The sequence below is a fragment of the Cyanistes caeruleus genome, chromosome 2, assembly GCF_971803275.1.
Source record: "Cyanistes caeruleus chromosome 2, bCyaCae1.hap1.1, whole genome shotgun sequence".
Taxonomy (NCBI): Eukaryota; Metazoa; Chordata; class Aves; order Passeriformes; family Paridae; genus Cyanistes; species Cyanistes caeruleus.
In genome coordinates this window covers 60,511,770-60,534,465 of record NC_141702.1, presented here as the reverse complement: position 1 = coordinate 60,534,465, position 22,696 = coordinate 60,511,770, and the positions used below count along the sequence as shown (strand labels likewise).

The 22,696-nt window shown below is 40.2% G+C and overlaps 2 long non-coding RNA genes across 2 annotated transcripts; one reads left to right on the top strand and one right to left on the bottom strand.

The window, feature by feature from the left end:
• Positions 1–6,679: 6,679 nt before the first annotated feature.
• LOC111926742 (uncharacterized) lies at positions 6,680–17,562 on the bottom strand. Its single transcript, XR_002863156.2, has 2 exons — positions 16,851–17,562; positions 6,680–9,519 (listed from the first exon to the last, which is right to left on the bottom strand). It is a non-coding gene; the product is annotated as an uncharacterized LOC111926742 (long non-coding RNA).
• Positions 17,535–21,503, top strand: LOC111926740 (uncharacterized). Its single transcript, XR_002863152.2, has 4 exons — positions 17,535–17,625; positions 19,233–19,358; positions 20,787–20,924; positions 21,224–21,503. It is a non-coding gene; the product is annotated as an uncharacterized LOC111926740 (long non-coding RNA).
• The last annotated feature ends 1,193 nt before the right edge of the window (positions 21,504–22,696 follow it).

The window sequence follows — 22,696 nt, the reverse complement described above, 5'->3', positions numbered from 1 at the left end:
CAAAAGGTCATACCTTTCCTTCACTTTTGAAAAATGCCTTCAGTCCACCTAGAAGTGTAAAAATTATGATATTAAGAACTGAAGAATTTCCTGCTGCCATGGGCTAAAAGGAGTTAGTCCAGGGGAGCAAGCTGGACAATAGCAGCTCCCCTTTCACTTCAATTTAGTTGGCAAGATTTAGTTGGCATTGTTGTCTTGGTAATATGAGGTTAGCATAGATTTTGAATTATGGAAATTAGTTGGAACAAGCTTTCTGACAAGTTTTGACCACCTCACTGACTGCTGCTTGGGGAATTTATTTGGGACAGCACAGGGCTTCCTGGTTAAAACCACCCATTTAGATTCTGCTTTAACTTATCTGAATTCACAGCAAAAAGTGTATTCCAGAAAGTCAAGAGACTGAAATTGACATTTTTCCATGCTTATAATTTTAAATAATGGATGTGTGGAATCTTGAAATTGAAATTACTTTAAAAAGAAGTCATGGCAATAATGGATGGAGCTTGTGCTTCATTCTGGGAACTGAAGTGAAAATGTGTGTCATCATAAAATGGTTTAAGTTAGATCTAGCTACCTCAAGTGTGAAACAAAGTAATGGAAAAGAATGTTTACTATATAGAGGTTTTTATGTATCCTGTTCTATAACAATTGGACAATTGAGAATAAATATAGGAAGCAGGTTCTGTTGCTCAGTTAAGTTTACTACATATTCTGCTCTGCTAATTTCATCTGAATGTCTCTAAGGGTGTTCACAGCAGCCTTGACTAAGATCCATACACAACCCCATTCTTTGGAGGTCTGAGTAAGAGGAAGTAGGAAGAAACGGTGGAATAACTGAAAATGAGGCATCTTGCTGATTTAATGGACATCAGGAACAAAAGTAAATAGCAATATCTAACAGCATAGTGCTACATTGCCTAATAAAGAACTTTTAAATTAAAAATATAAAATATTTTCAAATGAACATAGTAAGAAAGAATCAAGACCAACAGAACATACAGCTGATAAAATGGGATATTTTTCAAAACATAGAATTAAACGAGAGTGTGGTATTTTTAGAAGAAAATATTTTTTAAAGTTATTTCTTTTATTCCTTATTTAGGCTATTACTGAGGAAGAAAACAGGGTGTAATTTTGCTGTTCAGGCTTTTGGGTTTCATCTTTTTAAGTTTCTCTGTACAGGAAAGCTCAAGAAGAATTACTTTCTTTTCAAAATACATTTTCAAAATGACTAGTGCATCATATTTAAGGGTCTGAGATATGAGCAATACTTACTGTACTCAGTAAACTTTAATTGCCTGGAAAGTGTTGAAAGCCTGTAATACTTTGTGTGAAGATTATTAGGGGTTCCCCAAAAACCTCTTGTTGAGTGACTAATTGCTAGCGGCAGACATATTTCTAATTAATTATAACACAAATTATTCAGATACTCTCTTTCATTGTCTAAAAATTCATAGGTAAGCTCTGCTATTTGCATATGCTCTTTAGCCCAAGGGACATGTTAGTGCTGGCAGTGAAAGGAAACCAAAAAGCACGTTTGCTAAAAGGAGAAAGGAATGATGCAATCAGGTCTGCTCTCTGATGCACTTTTACTGAGTTGCTGAAAACACAGCAATCCTGTGTCCCCAAATACAGAACAAACCTAGGTGTTGCTCACATTCACAATTGCCAAAGTTGCCTTCCTAGTCTGTTCTGTGCCCCAGGGTCTTTTCCATTCTTCTGTTCCCAATTAAAGCCAAAGAAGCACCATGTATCTCTACCTGTAGCTGGTGAACTCAGACCTTTAATCACTCCCTTACATGAAGCCTTTTGCTAGTGAAGGGAACTCCTAATCTTTCCAGATGTTTCATTTGTATGAAGGGCCTTAATCAAGCCTTTCCTTTAGCCAGATTTAGGGGTGCTAGAAATGCAGTTGTCTGGAGATCACAGGCTTGCTTGACAGCAGCCTTCTAACACTTTCCTACACAGCAATAGCATATCCAGGTACAATACCAGGCATGATTTAATTTGAATCCCTTTTGTTCCTGCAGGGGTCCCATCAAGCAAAGCATACACTCAAAGTATAAATTCACAGAAAACATTGGCTCCCTATGTGAATGAGAGATACACGGTAAAGGGGAAAAATAAAAAGGATTTATATCTGGCCTGCTGCTTCTGTGTGGTTTTCATATTTATTAGCATAATCAGATTTATCATTATTCTTATGTATCTCTTGAGAAGCAGAGTTGCCAATTATTTAATTTTTTAGTAGTAAAGAAAAGCACATCTCTTAAGCCTCAGGTGACAAGGACAGGAGAACCTCTGCATGAGAACTACATGTGGAAGAGCCAGTATCCATGAAAATATGTATGCACTGGAGTACATTGGACACCCTGAATGGAGAGCAGTTCTTTCCTTACAGAATTAGTAGAGGCAAGCTTTGCATGCTGGATTTATTTACTCCCTCCTCCCCATAAGAAAAAACACCACCACACACCTACCTACCAAAAACAGCTGCATTTTTGATGTGTTCTGAATCCCATTTATTATTTCCTGGGCAAAACTGAACTGTGGCTCACCCTCCAAAAAAAAACCCCAGCAGACATAGACCTATAAAAACTATCTTGCTATAAAGGACTCTATAAAACAGTATGTTTTAATTGCTTCCTGGTTTCAGAAAACTGTTTTATATTCAAAGTTAACATTAGGTTGACACTTAACTTCCTTGGGCTTTTTATTATTTTAAGGCATAAATTATCAGAAGCTATTTATTTTAGCATTTGCTTTCATGAATGGAGGTAGCATTTGTGTGACTGATTAAGCACTTAAAAAAGCAGCACAACCCACCGCAGATTTAATTAGTTGCACAAATTATCACCGAGCACCGTAAATTTAATGTCATCTCTTTTACAATTAAAAAAAAAAATACTGAGCAGGTAATAACACATTTGTATGGAGCAACTGAATATCCTGTGAGCAGGTTACTATTATATTCATTCGGGATACAGGAAGATGGGATTGAAAGAGTTGCCCAAGGGTGATGCTCTCAACGGATGGTTTGGGGTCTGAGGTGGGGAGACTGACAGGTCAGGAAATAAGGATGTTTGGATTTGTGCAGACATGACCAGAGCTACCCTGCCAGCCACCTACAGAATAGTTTAGGAATAACAAATATAATCAGCTGAGCAATTACTACCTTTCTTGGGAAAAAAAATACATGAAACATTCTCTGTTTGCATTGTACATGTCTACCAATGTTTTGGTGCTCAGCCAGGTAAGTCTTCTGCTAATAACCTGTCTTCTCACAGATGCTGAGCCTGTAATACGGCTACTAAAATGTATTTAAAAGGTTTATTAACTTTGAGACTCTTCAGAAATCTGTCTCACAACAAACTGATATTCTGGAGAGAAAGATACACAGTAGTTTCTGTAGTGAGGCTCTGGCACTGTTTATCTCCCAAATGAGATATCAGCTCAGGAGGTTAAAAATCAACCAAGTGAATTTTTATATTATAGACTCTCACAAGAATCAGATGAAAACTGGTGATGTGCAAGAGAACTGAAAGCATACCTGCTACTTACAGTACAATCTAGTCATTAATAACCTGCTCTCAGGTATTGTGGAGTGTCATGGCTGACCTGTAAGGACAAGTGGGTCACAGGGTAGTTTAAAAACACCCAGTTTTTAAAAAAAAACATTCCACATTCTCACCTGTGGAGGATTAGAATGCACAAGTATGTTACTTAAAGGTAGGTCAGCATCCTATTAGAAACAGCAAAAATGAGACTGCACAATCTGAAGATGTAGTTCTCTTCCTGGAGCTGTGAAAACTTTCTAAGCCACAGCAGAAACAACAGAGAAACTCTGCATCAGTAATAATCTTTTCTATAACAAGTGCTTTTCCAAGGTCATGCATTTAAGGGAGCTGACAGATGAAATCTGACAAACCTAGCTGCAGCAATTTGGGATGTTATTCCCAACGTTGCCTGGATTCACCTCTCCAGCATGGATTGCCACAGAACACTGTGCATGCAGCTGCTTCAGCCCAGCTCAGCTTTGTTACTGGAGGTCTGTGCTGCAGAGACAAGCTGTGAACAGAGCTGAGGTGCTGCCAGTCCTGCTGTTGTGCTGCCCCTGCTGCAGGGACTGCAGCCTCTGGCACAGGAGCAGGGCAGCCTTGCTCTCCTTGGCTACGTCTGCCTCAGCCTGCCTGTTGAATTCACTGGGGCACACTGCAATTCAGAGGCTTAACTACAACCCCTGCAGATAAGAGCTTTCAGCTGCCAAATATTATGCAGGATCCCTGATGGGCTCCTCAGCCTATGTCAAACCCTGTGAGGTTGTAGTTGCCATCACGCTGCAATCATGGATCTGAACTGCGGGCTACAATTGCACCTTGAGAGGAGCAGCGCTGAAAGAACATAGCAGAAATCTGTCTAGCATGCAATGTTATCTCTTATCAGCAGATGCCTGGAGCACAATATAAGAACACAGGTACTTTTAAAGCCAGAGGTAGCATCACAAATTTTTCATGTGCAAATCTAGTTAATTGCTTTTGGAACTCATAAACTTCTGACTTCTACCTGAGGAGATCCAAATGACATTTCCTTAAAAAGCATTTCTTCTTGCTGCTTTCCACCAGCCATTTCCTAGTTCCAGTGGCAGCACCTATTTCTTGGGTTGAAAAAGCAATTCCTTGTTCACTTCCTCAGGTATCTCATAGATTTGGATTGTCAACAATGCTGGTCACTGCTTCCCCAGAAAGAACCATGCTAGTGTAGTTGCTTCTCATCTGGAAGTCATTCCCTGACTTCTCTCACTCTTGTCATTTTTTCCACCTTTCTTACTCTGCTAGTTAGGTGTGGGTGGCACACTGTCATCTTTGTGTCACAGGAGTGGCGGATGTGAGGAACAGCTAAATCAGAGTTAACTGCCCAGCGTGGGGGATGGCTACCAGCATTCCCAAGGATAATGTGCACATTCACCTGTGATGTGTACCTCCATGCAATCACATGCTGCACACTCTGGGTTCATGAAGGATTTCCTACTCCTCTCAGGCCTCTCCACCTCTTACTTTTTGTAAAGACATGAAAGATCCTTGCAGAGATGGAGACTCTCAGTAGATAACAGTGCTCAAGCTAAATTGTAAATGTGTGCTGATATCAGATTTATCAATAGTTAGAAAAAAATCTTAAATAAAACGGTAAGTACTTATTCTGCTTTTGCTGCTTTACCCATTTGGCTAAATTCACTAAATTAACAAGATTATTTCCACCCAACTGAACTATCAAACAGCAAACAAACACAGACAAACAAAAAAGCAAAGCAGAACAGCAAACAACAACCACTATAACAGCCAGAAGTACTAGGCTGGGTTCCAAGAAACTATGAAACTTCATTACAGATTATGAGGTTAGAAAAACCCTGAATAATCTGGGATAAATACTTTAGTAAAGCAGGGATTCTGTTTTCATATTCTGTCAGCAATTTTAAGATGAAAAAGGTTACTTTCACAAAGAAAGCTGCCTTTCTGATGCCAAAAGCCACAGACTGAAAAGAAACCATTAAAAATAGTAAAACCAGGGAGGAAATTCTCGGTAATGACACGATTCCAGCCAAGGTCGAAGTCACATGGGATTTCAGTTGGCTTAGCATTTTCAGTTTATGCAGTTAAAACTCACAGATTCAGCTCTTTGCTGTAAACTAGTGAAGCAAGGACAGTTGTTCAGTGTATTTTATTAGTTCAGGTAACAGATACTCTGAATTTTATATTCACCTTCAATATATTTCATGTATCTTCTTTTCTATATCCCCTGCCAAAAAAGGAGAAAATACTTTTTGAGACCGGCAACACTCATTCTGGAAATGACTGTGCCTTCATCTTCACAGCCTCAAGAGGAAATTAGAGCTGCTGGGGAATTTGTATCCAGTAAATTATCTTTTCAGAAAAAGAAATGTGAATGGATTGCTGAAAAAAAAAAAAATTTACAAGATAATTTCACTACTGCGAATAAAACAGAAAAGCCCTAACCAACCAAGCTACCAAGAATAAAAACAAAAAAAAACACAACCCAAAAAACCAACCAGCCAAACAATCATCCAGCCAACCAAAAAATCACACAAAAAAAAGGCATTGTAAGGAAATTAGCAGTCAAAGAAATTAACCAGCTGCAATTACAGTTAATACAGTCAAGCTACATTTCTCCAAAAACATTATTTTAGAAGTTTTCATAGTCATTATTGATGATTAATTAGCCATGTCTCATTGCTAAGATATTTTAGTGGGAATCCCTTGGCCATCATAGGTCAAAGCAAGTCCTTACTTGCCACTTCTGTAACATTTCTAAATTAATAGATATGCACAGCCTAGAAGATAGGGCATGATTTGTCACGAGTATTCAAAATGAGTCACACCTCTTCTGTATTAGACAAGAATATATTTGCTTTAAAATAAGAACTCAACATTACCCACAGATTTGTATAGGTCTCCTCCATTATGTCTGAAATTGGAAAGAGCAGTGAATCTGCACTCTGTATCATTTACATATGGAGAAGAAATAAGGTTTCCTTAATTCCTGCCTTTGCCAATGCTATGAAGAAATCGCAACCTTCATTTTTCTGAAATTTCTCCAAACAGTACAAAAATATATAAAATAATTATACAACAAATAATATTAACCATGGTACCAAACCGTATTATTGCCTTTAAATAGAATATTTATTCTTGTTCACAGAAAATATATAATATTTTTCATTGGAACTGAGAGCAAACAAAGTATAAAATACTTTTGAGTTTATTAATTACTAAGGGAGAAATATAATTAGCCATAATAATTCCTGCGATCACTTTATAGTCAGTCTTTCTCAATTAAACTTGCAATCTATAATTTTCCTGGAGGAGATACTGAAATGTCTCAGATCTCAGCAGGCTCAGTTCTGTGTATAAAAAAGCTCCATAAAACGTTGTCACACAGCAAGGCATGGGCTCTGTTTAAACTGAGTAATAGTCATAGTAATAACTATAGTAATGTTCAGGTTTTGCAGTTTGCAGTAGAATAACTTTCCTGGAGATCTTGTGCAAAGGTTCTCCTGCAGTCTCTGCCAGCAATAAACTAGACTTGAAGAGGGAATGCAAAAGCAATATTTTGACTCATATCCATCTCTACCCCTTGATCTCTGTGCTGGTGAGCACTATATGTAGTTGGCTTTCTGGACTGCTGATAGCTTATGCTGGGAGAATTCACTATTTATATATTGCCATCAATTCTAAGAGGAAGAATTCTTTTTTATTGCAGGAAAAGCAACATCATAGTGAATGAAAAAATAAAGTAAACCATGCTGGACTATGGGTCATGCTATTTTACAAAGGCATAGAAGAGTTAAACCCCATGCAGCTTCAATAAATTGGAGGATGTGTCTTTTGTCCTCTCTTATCTGTAAGGTTTGTCTACCTAACCAAATCCCAGGAACATATTCTAAAAATGTATTTTACACAGAACCATATCTAATCATTTTGTTTACAGAGGGAGGCACTTTTAGGAATATTACAGATTAAAATTCTTGTCTGTTACTTCTTTTAGTTCAGCATCCTAAAGCATTAACCAATGGGGCAGGAAGGCAACATTGTCCACCAGACGATGTACAAGACATTTAATAATGTCCAGTTTAAAACACTCATGTTTAATTGTACAGGATGGTCAAAGGCAACTACAGATGGAGTCTGAATTGGGGTACTACAATAGACACCATTTATAAATGACTTTATAAGTATTTTAAGGTAAATATGCCTTGATTTCCTTTCAAAAGTTTTATAGTAACTTTGCAGTCATATGAAAAACACTGTTGAAAGCACATGTTTATGCCCCTTATCTTTGTTCTGTGTCTGGGCTCTACTAGAGCCTGGTCCCATCCTCTTGACATCCACTCTTCAGATATTTGTGTGCACTGATAAGATCCCCTCTCATCTGTCTCTTCTCCAAGCTAAACAGGCCTAGCTCCCTCAGTCTTTCCTAAGAAGAGAGACATGCCAGACTCCTGATCACCTCTGTAGCCCTCCACTGGACAATCTCCAGGAGTTCTTTTTTCTTTCATGAACTGAGGAGCCCAGAACGGGACACTGCACTCCAGATGAGGCCTCACCAGGGCTGAGCAGAGGGGCAGAATCAATCCTCAGCCTCAATTCACAGGCAGTGCTTTTCCTGATGCACCCCAAGATGCCATTGGCCTTCTTGGCCACCAGGGCACACTGCTGGCCCAAGGACAGTTTCGTGTCCAGCAGCTCCTTCTCTGCAGAGCTGCTTCCCAGCAGGTCAGCTCCCAGTCAGTGCTGGTGCCAAGGGTTATCCTTCCCCAAGGGCAGGACTCTTCATTGCCTTTGCTGAATTTCAAAAGGTTCCACTCCAGCCCTTTGAGACACTTCTGAACAGCCACAAAGCGCTTTGGGGTACTGGCCACCCCTCCCAGCCAGGAGATGCTTTTCTGTCCCTTCATCCCAGTCCTTGATGAACAAATTAAACAGTACTGGACACTAGTCAGAATCTGTGTAGGCAATATCTGTGTGCAAACAGTACAAGGGAAATTTTTATCCCAAAGAGCCTCTTCTTTACTAGAATCTCAATTTTTGATCCCACATATTGTCATCCTCCTCCTTTGGCCTCTCATTTTGGGCATTTTCTTGGAAGTACAGATTATCCAAGAATATGGATTACTTGAAGATTTTTTTTCTCTGAGAAACAGAATTTTTAAAATAGCAGTTACGGTGTGGAAGGAAATATGGGTAATTCACTCAATCCCTCTATCAGTGTGCTTGAAGCTGAGGAATCCAATACTCAGCTCTCTTGGTCTGGTTGTAATTTCACATACTGCTGGGCAGCTATCTGAATCTCTTTGCATGTTTACGTGGCCTATCCCACACGCTGACAGGTTCACACCTGTAAATCTGATTAGCAGACAATGTTTGACTTGATTAGTCAAGTGCAAAGCTCAATGCAGTCAGACATTTGAAATTCAAGATTTCCTGGAGCTGTGTTAATAGGTTTGAGACCTGAGCAGTGTGTAAATGAAGCAACAGGAACCTCACATTCTTATAGACAGTGTTTCATTTCTTCATTCTCAGGGGGTACTGAGTCAGGAACTGTTTGGAACTGATGTGTTCCTCCATTACTAAATGCCTTAGGACAGACAGTGGTTGCCATCAGAGCTCTTCTGGAGCTTCTTCAAATGGAAAATAGTAGGTTTGTGTAATATTAACCAGCAAATTTCAGTTTCCTACTGGTTACTGTCTGTACATTTGATGATCTCTAAAGGCTACAGGCTGCTTTCAGATTATTCCTTCACCTGAGAAAGAAGGACTATATCCTCCCTCCAGCCTTTCACAAGTGTTGTCTATTTGTAGCCTCTGAGCTCAACCTCTTGTTTACTTACTGCTCTTCTGTTGCTGTGAATCCAACTTCTGCTCAAGGTTTTCTCAATGCAAAACTCTCTTTCTCTTCTGAGGCTGTCTCAGTGAAGCATTTGTGATACCACATATCATGGGTGCTCTGTGAAATCAGAGTAATGATTAGCTATACATGCTTAGGGAGGCAGTTATGTTTCCAAATATCTCCTTGTATATTGTTAAAGTCTGTGAAACAAAATGATGAGTGGTTCTGCCACCATAAGGAGACCAGAGGAGAAACACACGTGAGTCCAGTCCTAGTTAGTGTGGGGAAAAAGTCATGGAAGTGTTGTCATGTACAATTTATACCTACCCAATATGGGCATGGTGTTTTACTATTCATTAACAAGAGGTGGATCCTTGCCCCTGGATCCAGTAGATCCTGGAATATAAGAGAAATTACACAGCACTGGAGTAATTGCATTATTGCAAACCCTTGATATTGGCATGGTTTGTAAGCAGCAAAGTAAGATTTATTTTCATGTGGTGCACCCAATAACACATTGCAATAAGTAGTCAGGAATAAGCTCTACTCTCTGGTACCACACCTTAATGTCTTTATTCAGACTCCCAGAACTGTGTCTTAAATTAGGTCAAAACACAGTACAAGAACACAGGACATTATGACAGGGCAAAGTAATGGTGGAAGGAAAAAAATCAATAAATATAAAAAAAGGTTGAAAATTGCTTTGAGGTGAGTAGTTATTCCCACAGAAAGACAATTTGCATTGATTTAATTTCTGACATGCTTTGTTTTTAAGACTTGTAATGAACTGTACTATTACTGTTTGTTCTGGAGCATTGTCAGAACAAAGTCATGAATAAGCAAGAATGGAAATGAAAGATTTTAGTCTCCGTGCCACCTGTGAAGGGCAGGAATCACCTACAGGTGAAAACATGAGCTGGATAAACAAGGTGGGCAGGAGACTAGAGGAGAACGCGGATCAGAGGGCAGTGACGGAAGTGAGAATGGGGGATTTGCTGGAAGATGATAGACACAGTGCTTTAGTAACCATTGACCTTGCACTAAACAGCACAGGACAAAGTCAGTGCTCCAGAGATTTAACACAGGACAAACTCAGGAAGACTAACACTAAACAGATTTCTCTCTCATGTACTCGTTATTTCCCTACCCATTTCTCCATAGCCATACCAGCCGTGTCCTTCCTCCAGTATCATCCAGTATTATATATAATATAATGTAATGTAATGTAATATATAATATAATATAATATAATATAATATAATATAATATAATATAATATAATATAATATAATCTATATATCCATAGTATTCCTGCAGTATCACTCCCCTTCCTGTGGACAGCAATTCTCTCTCCCCCAGACACCAAAACTCAGAGGCCTCTGAAGCATGCAGGGTAACATTTATACACAGACCCACATTTACTTTGATATGAGAGGACTACTTGCTGATGAAAATTTGTGATTTTTCAGAAGACATTTAAAAAGAATAAAACCAAACCCTAAACATACAACACTGTATTTAAACTGGGAAAGCCCATGGAAGGGCTGGTTTTCACTTGGTGCTTATGTGAATGTACAAATGACTATCAGAAGGCTTTTCTGTAAGAAAGACTGTACCATTTGCTTTATTGCAAAGCAGCCATTGCTTCATGATTATTTCAGTGAATTTGCATTAAGACCAATGTTGGTTACGCTATCATTTGGCACAGCACAAAGCAATCTGAGAATCTGTTTATTTTCAGAGAAAAATGTTCCTCGCTCATGGGCTCCTTCAAAATGAAGCTGATATTTTTACAAAAAGTGAGTCTTGGGGACTGACTGCCCTCTGACATTCACTTTCACATGTTCTGCCTCCTTGCTCGCATCCTCCAAGACATGTGTGAAGGAATTGTGGTTTATAAGGGTGATGCCTCTGGTGCCTGCAGCCACAGAACAGGAAAGCAAGTGGTGCACCAATTCTGGAGAGCACAAGCTTGCACAATGCCACAATCTCTGTCCTCCTGTCTGACCCCAGACATTGGGCAAGTCTTTGGTGGACCAAAGGATCAACATTCCAAGGAAGTGTGAGTGCTGTGTGGTGCCCCATCAATGCATGTGTTGTGGTAGCATACTGTAAGTCATGTTTTCTAGGAAGTGGAATATCCTGTCTTAGACCAAAATACTGGCGCACCCTCACTCTGCTCCCACTTCCCGCCTTGACTGACCCAGTGCCCCTTTCATTATTCATCTTTCTCATTCCACAGGTGATGCAGCAACTTCTTTCACTCAGGGCTCCTCCCTTGCTGCTACCTGGCCCTGTGTCCCTGTCTGAAAAATCCTGCCTACCCTCCTGATGGCATGTGGCTGTGGGCTGCACAGTGCACACACACACACACACACACACACACAACCTGCTCTTACACCCAGCTCTCAGGAGGGCTGTAGCCCTGTGGCAACCACTGCCAAATGCCTAAAGGAATTGTTAGGACAGCATTTAACTCAGTGTTGTCTTCACATTGAATGCGCTTAGATGGAAATAAAGAGGAGGGAGCAATTCACAACTGCTTTGCAAAAGGGCTGCACAGTCTCCACTTAGGAGCGTTTCTGCCCGGGGAAGCAGGTACTGTGAATGGTCTCTAAATGTTACTGGAAAGGGGAGGGGAAGGCTGGTGGGAATGAATTTCTCTCTCATGACGCTCTGTGGTCACCAAGGCTGGCAGTGCATGGTCAGCTGCCTGCTCTGGAAGCGTCTCTGCTGCTGCTGCTGCTGCAGTTTGTACGAGAGCTCGGGCCATCAGATTCAGGCAAAATCAGCCAAGGTGGTGTAACCCATTGAAACACACACTGTGAGCTTCCCTGGCTCATTTTGTCTCAAGAGCTCACACAAAGCCGGTGCCCAGGAAAGGGGCAGCAACAGGCAATTGGGAGGCAGCGAAGGCTTGAGTCAGAGCTGTTTGGACATGAACAGCTGTGGCTCGGTCATTTACCAATACGGCTGGTGTTTGTCAGCGTGGTCAGTGAGGTCATTTGTCAAAACAAAACTCTGCTGAGTTCCCAGATGCCTCATTCTTTCATGTGAACTTCCCTAACATAAGTGCAGGAATAAAAATAATGTACTTGTCATTACAAGAATAAATTCATTAAAGGTTAGAGCGAAATCCAAAACAATTATAAGGAAGCATTTACCTCTCCACAGACAACATCTCTCTGTTATTTTTGCAAGCAATTTGGAAAACTAATTAAAATAATGGATTATTGTACTCACTGTTTTAAACTAATCAGTAATCCTAACATGCTATGCATTTGCTATTTCCTACAAACACAATTTTAAAAAGCCTTCCTAAATTGACACTTTAAAACAAAAATGACTTTCTTTTCTTCTTTGTTATTTCTAATCCAATAAATAATTAAGCTCATCTTGCTTAATATTTGCATGAGTGTGAGAAAGCACAGGTCATTTGGCATGGGTAGCTGAGGAGATCTGAGATCCTTGTGAAGGGAAGATTTTCAGAAGGATTTTAGATACCAAACACATAATGTTTTAAAACCATTGACATTCCAAAAGGTTGAACACCTTTCATATGTCTCCAGGTGAGCTTTCCAAAGCAGGAGCCCACTAACTAAACAGGCAGGCTTGAATGCCTTGCCTCAGGGTGTTTTTCACAAACAATACAGACACATACACTCTTCTGCTCATAGCATCTGTCTCTTCTACTTGCCTGAGAACTAAAAACCAAATAAGGGAAAGAGATCCTCAGCTGAGATATGAAATATGAATAGTTCTTCTGTGAGCTGAACTTTGAAGCTTAAATAACAGAGCAGAAAAAGTCTGGGAAAACGAAAGATGTACATTTCTAATTTAGTGCTACCCCAAAAATTCAGTTAAAAGATTTAAACATCTTTCTTTACTTTAACTAGAATCTTCAATGGACCAAAAGTGCCTCTGGGGAATCAGCAAAGCGTTCTGCAAGATCTGAAGAAGATTCGGGGGGGAGGAGACCATGAGGGGAATTATCTGCACTTCAAAGAGTTTCCTTCAATATCACTATCTCAGATAAGATTTACAAAATGTTTATTATTTATACATTTAGTTATTTAAACAAATGTAATGTATTACTCAGATGAGAACAAAAAGAGTTTGAAAACTTAATTTTTATGCTGGAAAAGAACAAATAAAGCCTATTGGACTGAAGTTCCCTTTGACGTTCGTTTCTTTTTTAAGGAGACTTTTTTCAAACCAAAGACAAAAATAATGTCAAGTTCTCACCTCTCTGTTGAGGTTCAAAGGATTTCCCCCCCCTTGATTTTAGTATTATTTTGTATGGTAAGTATCCTATCAAATGAAGGCTGTGTTTGCTTGAATTTCAATGAAAATAAGACAGAATTAAGAAGCCAGCAGCAAGTATTCCACACTGAGTGCTGCTTTCTACACTTTTGATACAACTTCTCTAAAGAATCTGCAGAAAGGGTAGAAACAACTATCAAAAAAATGTAGAAAACCCCATTATTGACGTAACTTTGCTGTTTCACTATGTTGCATCATTTAAAATGAGCTTCAGAAAATAGGAAAGTATTTTGTAAAGCTGAGGTACTTAGAGGCATGGAGTGGCCATGGCTGTTACCTGTGGGCAGGAGGTTGGCACAAAAATGCTAGCCAAGTTTTTGGTTTTTATTAAGTTTCTGTGAAATTCAAAAGTCCTTTAAGGATATTTTGAACTCTAATGATATTCTTAAATTCAGCTTTATATTACATGACTTTAGCAAGGACTTGCACTGTCCTAAGGTGGCTTTAAAATCAGCACCAACCTATCACAATGCAACTTCTAAAATCTTCATAATTTTCAGGCTCCATTCCATACCTCCAAATAATTTCTATTTCTTTAGCATCACACATTTTTTGAGGAAGAAGTTTAATTCAGACTAGTCAGACTAACCTTTTAAAAAACCTCATCAAGCCAGGTGAAAGAGATTATTTTAGAAAAATATTAGCAAGCATCTCTTCCATGCCCCCATGGCATTTGTGGGACAAGTCCTTTGAGGAGACAGGCAGGGCAGAAAAAGCATGTACATCATTGCTCTCACTCCATCTGTTTTCCACGCTCTCCTGTGCTGCCAGAGGTTCTGCCTGACACCTCCAGGTCCTTCAGGAGCACTTCTTTCTGCTAAGGAATACCTGCCTGCACTCAGTCTCACAGCTGCACTGGACCCTGCCCCACCTTACAGCCTTGGGGCAGCACTGGAGAAAGCCAGCCCTCCAAGCAGCTTCCAGGCCAGCCTGGGCAGCAGGGAAAGAGGTTTCTGTGCAACCTTTGGCTGTCAAGGTGAATTCCTCCAGACTACCTAAAAGGCAGCAGCGAATCAGAAGCATTGTAACGGCGCGTTATGTATTTTAGCGTAACTTCAGTCGAATCAGAGGCTGTGGATAGATTTCAAGGCTGTATGAACGTTGTCAGCTCAGCTAGAATACATGATGGGCCAGAACTGAGTTAATGTGCCAGTAAGACAAAGAGCTTTTGCCAGCAGGGAAATATAAGGCTCTGAATTCCCCAAGGCTGGAGCTAGGTGAAGCAAAGGCATGGCTGGGTACCTACTGTTATGCTACTGTGACTTGTACTGTTCACAGAGCTCATGAGAAACTGCTGGAAAAATGTGGCTGCCTTGGCAATAGTGTGCTTACTTCTAATGAGAGCCTTGTAAGGATTGTTTGTCTTTTCTTTGCTTGAAGTAACATTGTTTAGAGTACCAATGGCAGGGAGATTCAGCAAGCTTCTCCAGTATGCTGTCCTCATCTCCTTCTGTTACTCCTATCCCTGCTGACAGCTAGTCAACACACTTCTTTATTTGGACTAAAATTTGTGTTTTCTCGACTGGGGACTGAAATTCTGCTTCAATTGAGAAGTTAAAAAAAAATACTGCTTTCAAATGCCTTTTTTTTTTTATTATGGGAAACATTCAGAACAAACCACTTGAATCTACTGATTGATTTCCTGGTTGGAAGGAAACATCTGAGCAGAATCACAGTGAGAGGTGAGAAGACAGACCCAAACTATTTCATGATCTCTCACATAAGTTGTTGAGGAAGAAATCTGGATGGAAAGTCTGGATGATCTAAGTCATATAGAGATCTTTGTTATATTAGGCAGTTTTTATCTATTTACTGAGAATATTTCTATTATTTTACCTGTTTTATGTTGCTACAATTATGTTGTTTGCTTCTTAAAAAAACCCAAAACCTCAAGATGTGCTTGATATCTTAGTCTGCAGCCACCAGATGCCTCAAAGCACAGAAATATCAAAATTTTGCAACACTTTGTTTGTTGCTATATAGTTAATGGAAGAATGGGTTGTTATTTATTTGACTATTTTCAAAACAGAACAGAACTTGCAAAAAGATTCTTCAAAAAATGTGAAGATATAGTAATACCATGTGTTTTTAACTTTCACTTACCTACAGCTGATAATGCTGATACCAACACTAGTAAGCACCACTGCCTACAAACAAATTAGAAAATGAAAATTTGTGCTTAAATGATTGTTCTGCTTGCATTTTTCATAATTGGCTATAACAAAATCATTGTTTGATCTTGAGTGTTGCATAATAGATGGTACCAGCTACTACTTCTTTATCAGCCAACGAATTTTGGAACAAAAGACATTTTTTAAAATTCTTTTTCTGTTAAAATGAAGAGGTAAGTCTTCAATGTATTACCATGCCGCTGAAGGGTCTTAAAATACTGCATATTACTAGATGCTTGTAAACATGAGGCAAGGATTGCATTTTTTTAATAGCTTAACAATGATAAAGTGGCTCTTTCAGTGAATGACTACTATTCATATTTCTTTCAATATGAGCTGGAAGATTGTGGTTTTTTTTATCATTTTGAATTAGAACAAGCTGATCTGTATGTGCTTAAGTTTGATATAGTATGCTAATTGCTGGGTTCCCAAAAACTGATGACAAAAGTTGTGCTCATAAATAGAGTTCTCATACAAACACATCCTTGTGAAATTGAAAAAAAAATAATTGTATATATGTATGTGTGTGTGCTTTTATAGCCATTTCCCCATATTTAATCCATTTCATATAGGAAACATGGAGAGAGGCTTTTTACAAGGGCATGTAGGGACAGAACAGGGGAAACGGCTTCAAACTGAAAAAGGGCAGGTTTGGATTAGATATTAGGGAGAAATTATTTCCTGAGAAGGTGGTGAGGCACTGGAACAGGTTACCCAGAGAAGCTGTAGGTGCCCCATCTGTGGAAATGTTCCAGGCCAGGTTGGATGGGGCTTTGAACAATGTGGTCCAGTGGAAAGGTGTCCTTGTCCCTGGCAGGCCATTTGGAACTAGATGACCTTTAAGGTCCTTCCCAAACCAGACAGTTCTGTGAGTCCGTGATTTTGAGGGCATCAAACAAAACTTACTCCAATTCTGTTCTCAGAGCTGGGTAAAAAGCATAAAGGCAGACTGACCTTTTGGGAACCCACTGATGGTGCTGGGCGGGCGACACCGATTCCAGAAGGTGGAGAAGGGCTGCTCAGGGCCCGCGGGCAAGGGGACGCAGTGGCACTCGGTGGCAGGCCGGGTGCCGGAGGGTCCCCAGGAGCTGGCTGCCACCTCGGGGGGCACGGGGCGGCCTGTGGGGCAGCAGGCTCTGCCTCCCCCTGTGTCAATGGACCGGGATGGATTGCAGCAACCTGCTAAATATTGATTCTGCTAAGGCTTGGAATTAAAGTTAATTTAAATAGTACGTGCAAAGAGTTTTATGAATTGATTTCAAATGACAAAGAAGTATTGAAAAAGCATTAAACCCAAGTGCCATTTTAAACAATAAATTTAAGCTGGTGGTAATTGAATTGTGTGTTTGCAGCTGGAAGGGCAGGGCGGGGGGAAAGGCACGCTGTGCTGCTGAGAGCAGGGACAGCATTCTGGAAGGGACAGAGGGGCTGCGTGTGCGAGGGCAGCTGGGCCGGGCCAGGCCCTCCCAGCACAGCCGGGGCCGAGGGGCCGGGGCTGCTCTCCGGGGCTGCCTGGGCCGGGCCTGCCCGGCTCGGGGAGCGCTGAGGGAAAGCAGCGGGACGCGAGGGGCAGGAGGAGGGCGGAGAGCGGCCAGCAAGCCGGGAGAGGTGATTGTCCCTCTCGTCTCTGGTGAGACCCTCCCTGCCTGGCCTTCCGCGTCCGGCTGTGTGGGCCCCAGCACAGGAAAGGCATGGACGTGTTGGAGCCAGCTCAGAGGAGGGACACCAGGTGATCAGAGGGTGGATGGAGCATCATCTCTCCTGTGGAGAGAGTTGGCGCTGTTCAGCCTGGAGAAGAAAAAGCTCTGGGGATACCTTATAGAAACCTTGCAGTACCTAAAGGGTACTGGAGAGAGCCTTATATGAGGGTGTTTAGTGATAGGATGGGGATAATGGCTTTAAGCTGAAAGACAGCAGGTTCAGATTGGCTATAAGGAAGTTCTTTATGTGAGGGTGGTGAGGCACAGGTTCTCTGGGCACAGGCTGCCCAGAGAAGCCACGGGTGCCCCATGACTGGAAGGGTTCCAGGCCAGGTTGGATAGGGCTTTGAGCAACCTGGTTTAGTGGGAATTGTCCCTGACCATGGCAGCAGGTTGGAATTAGGCAATCTTTAAGGTTCCTTCCAACCTTCAAACCATTCTATGAGAGCAGGGCCAAAAGGATCTCAGTCCCACAGAGAATGAGTTTCCATGTATGACTGGGAGGAGTTCTGGTTTTTTTCATCCATGCATCATTTCCCATTGAAATGACTATTAAATATTTAAAAATTGAAACAAGAACTGTTGGAACAACCCTCTCTCCCACAACCACTTTCTTTTCAAGGGCAAATGAGTGCTACTGATGGAAATGTCAAATTCATACAGATGAGGGCTTCACTGGCTTCCTTTCATGCCTGTTAAGTGATGGCACTGCTGCCCAAAACTGTATCTATGGCCTTTGGGTGCTGCAACACCTTTGTGATGGATTGGTCGCCTGTTGGCTGTCCCTCTATACAAGACAGAAGGGAAACGAGAAATCTTTTTTGTGTTCTTGTAGTACAATGTATTGTTTCATAAATAGCATCTCCAGATATTACAAACTAAGCAAAAAGTGCAGATTAGACTGCCTATAAGAGGAATTAAAGAGCATTTAAATGTCCTTGGATAATGATTTATCAGTATATTTAGTAGTCCCCTTTCAGCATGAGTTTATCTCTCCAGCACTACATCCTCTGCCTGTACCTGGGTTAAGAAAATGTGCCACTTTTTGTGAGAACAGGCTGAAGGTCCAGTGCATGCTAGTTCTCCCTTACACGATTTTTTGAGATGCTCTGGGAAGTAAATCAAATGTACTAGTTCCTGGAGAGTTTGGAGCCAGCAACAAATCCCTGTCTGTAGTATAATGGGTGAATAACTCTGAGTGTGTGGTTGTAGCAGCTGTCAAAATGTTCTATGTGGAAGACTGAGCAAACCAAACACCTGAATGCATGAAGTGCTTAACCCAGCCTGGGCTAGGTTAGAAACAGTACCCTAGAGCTGCTGTGTTTGCAGGGAGCCAATAACTTCCAGGAGGTGCAGGTGGGGAATGGCAACCCCCTCAGGTAAGGCCACAGCCAGAAGAACTTGCACAGCTCCAGCTGAAAACAAGCTAATGAAACCAGATTCCAAGTCTCCTGCTTAAAATAAGCTGTTTAATGGATGTGATCTGTACATACTGCTTTATTTTCTTCCTTATACTATGCTAGTCATGCTTTCCTGGGCAAGATATACATGTTGTGGAATGTTCCAGGTTGATAAAAATGCAAGAGCCACTATTGAATGAGCTGATGTTATGGAGGCCATAATATTATTTTCACAGGGTACACTGGTCATACATCTAAGTGCTTTTGAATGGGAAGCTTTATTGATATTGAAAGCAAGCTCTCTACACAAAGGACCCTGTGTAATATAAAAGCTGAGGAAGTTACAGCAGCTGACTGGAAAGGTTGGTTATTTCTGCTTACTGTAAGTAACAAGCCCATCTTTTGAAGATGTAGGATGTCAAAAGTATAACTTGAGGCTCTTTTCTTCTCTTTACCCATCCTTGGCAGATCTCGACCACATCTGCACTATTAAGGCTGGGAGCCATTGTAGTAACTTTTCCCTGCAGGATAAGAATCTTTGGGAGACACTACTGTCTCAAGAGCTGGTGATTTAATTCAGCACAATAAATAAATCCCTCTGTATATTAGAAGGTATCAATAACAGACAAACCCTAGGCTATTCAGTTATTTAAAAAACCAGGACTCTCAATTTGGTACTAATGCATAGGGGAAAGGAAGGAAGCAATATGAGAGGTTTAGGGAGTAAATATTAGGAAAAAAAAGGACCAAAGGGAAGAACAGCTTCTCCTGCACTGTGAGACACATACTAGTGAAATATACATGCCTATACAAAGTGTGTGGAAATGTACCTTTATTTTTTAGGTGGACTTAGGATATTGATAACAAATAACTTGTTACAAGTCTGTCTTCCCTGACTTCATAGAAAATGCATATTGGTGGTTCTGCAAATGAGACTTTATGTTTAAATAGCAGTATTTCTTAGTTCTTGTGTTTCACTATGTATAAAGCTTCATCTTTTGTATTAAAAAACAAAAAAGGAATCTTCTTGAAGGAGTCCACTGTAAGCTTCACTGGTGCTGATATATCTGGTGGAACATTGTTTCTTTCCAAATTCTCTTAAAGGGAAGGAAGTTTAATAGTTGCTTTTGCAATTTTGTGTTGTAATTTGATGGCAAACCATGATTTAGTTGTTTTTCTTCTCAGCTGAAGATGCTCAGAACTGGTAAGCATACTACTACATGTAAAGTAGAATTGCATCATGGAGTACTATAAGCTTTATCTAGCATGTATTTTTCATGTTAGGCAAACATATCTTTCTCCTGGCATGGTAATACATCAAGTTGTCTTTTAAAAATGCTCTATAGTAGAGCAAAACTCAGAATGTTTGTCCTTCACGAGTCTCTTTACAGACCTGAATAAACATTCTAGAGATGCCCAAGTCATTAGGGATTTGCCCTGCTAGCCAGGCAATTCCACTGCATCACCCTTTCAATGTAAATAATTATGCTTAATTAATGGAAATGCAATATATACTGAGTAATGGCAGAATAAGTAAATTAACAAATGCAGGGGAAGATTTAGCTCTGTGAGGGCATCAGATGAAAATCTTGCTGTATCATTAGTTTATGCCAGTTAAAACAAATGTGAAGTATAAACCAACACTTTTTTATACTGTACAACGGCATTGCAATGAAATGCCTTTTAGCTTGTGTTAGAATTAGTGATTAGAAATACAAGATGAATAGATTAGGCACATGACAGGCTCTATTTGGTATGCAGTCCAGAACAGCTGTCTCCTGTATCCGCAGCTACTGACACTCACAGAAAGGATGGCCAGACTTTGCAAACCCATTTCTGACAGTGCACAAATAAACAACTGAGGGTGGATTTAACAATGCAGACAATATTAATCCTTCTCCATTCCTGCTGTCTTGAAGATTTGAAAGGTAAATGCAATTAAGAAAAACTCGAATTTACCAGTCTACACTTGGAGGCTCATACTTTCCTTCCCTTGGTCCCAACTAAAAATATTTTTTTACTTCCATTGTATTTATACCAGCCACCAATGAAATGCCAAATTCTTCTAGCTTGGTTTAATTGTTTCTTTGGAATGACATAAACATAAAAATAGAGTAAGGGACATAAGAAGCTTTTCTTTCAGCTTTGTGTTCTTTCTCCAAATGACCATGCCTTTTCACCCTTTTTTCCCACCCATATTTTTCCTCTCTCCTTTCTTCATGCTCAGTAATCCTAAAAATAATCTTTGTGAGGAATGGATGCAAAGGAATTTTCCATGGGGAACTGTACGATTTCATGAGAAAACAAGCAGGGAGCACCCTGAAATTTCACAACTTATCCTGAAGAAAATTAAAGTGGCATGGGGCCATGTTGTAGATCTCTGAATTCTGCTCTGCTCCAAGAGTAGTACCTTTTTGGCTTACTGATGCTTTTGTTTCTATTTTTGCCTATTTCCCACTTGCATTTACTTGTTCATGACTTGGAAAATAAACTTTTTGCAGCAGGGATTGCCTTGTGGTTTTTTCTGTGAGCATGGTTTCCACATATTTGATAATTATGGGCCAAAGGTGATAGAAGTCATCTTTCTATGGACTCAAAATTTCAGACTGCTCTTAGTTAAAAGTCCCAAAATACTGACTTCTTGGTAGTGTTATTAGTGTTTGGGCAGCAGGTGTGTATTATTTCTTAGGTACATCAGCATCACTGCCTGCGGAGTAAGGAAACTACTCACGGCTTCTTGGAAGGTGAACTCACTGTGTGTCACTCAGCTCAGTTTCAAGTTGGCTTGAGCCCTACACTATATTAATACCTACAATCCTCTCTCTTCTATGGGGGAGAACAACAGAGATGATGGTAATTATTTTTTTTTTTTTCAGTTACACCTCTTTATTACTAAGAAGTATTTTCATATTATTTGTAAAGTAAGAGTGTAGCCTGTGTTGCACTGTGAAAGTCTTGTACAGCAATCAGTAACATGTGACACATGTACATACTTTACTACAGTATTCTTCTAATTAAGTAAATTTTTCTTCTAGATCTATCTATGCCAAAAGGCAATGGTCTTGTGGTGATGGCACAGACTGTGGTGTGAAATAGCAAAAGAAGATGGAAGAGAAAACCCACAGGCTTTTGAACACAGGAATTTTTCTTTTCCATCATTCATTTTGGGTAGCTGAAAACACGGAGTTTCTGAGCAGGATATTTTCATGTGCTGGTTTTGTTTTGTGGGTTTTCTGAAAGAATAGTGTAGGAAGTTATGTTAACAAGAAACAAACCCATTTTTTCCTGTCAAAGGGGATAGGCATTTAATCCCTGAAGTGATTCTAAAGGTCAGTGAAGATACATTGATGCTCTTTCAACCTGCAAGTAAGTAATTGCTTGGGTCTGCCAAAGAACCAAGTAGGTTTACACATATCTATATATTCAGTTAGTTAGTCAAGTATTTCCGGTTGATTAGTGCCTAAAATACTATCTGGCTGCTTTCTCTTAAATAACTCAAATAGTCCATCCTGTTAGAACTACTCTGAGCTTCATCACAGTGATCACACCTGCATACAAATGTAGAATTTGCTTGCTAAAGTGAACCCAAAAATACCTCTTGTAAGAACAATAACAACAGCAGTTCAAGCTTGGCCAGGACTCAGAACATGCCAAGAGCACAAGTCTCATGAACAGATTGTCTCCAAAGGCTTAAGAGAAC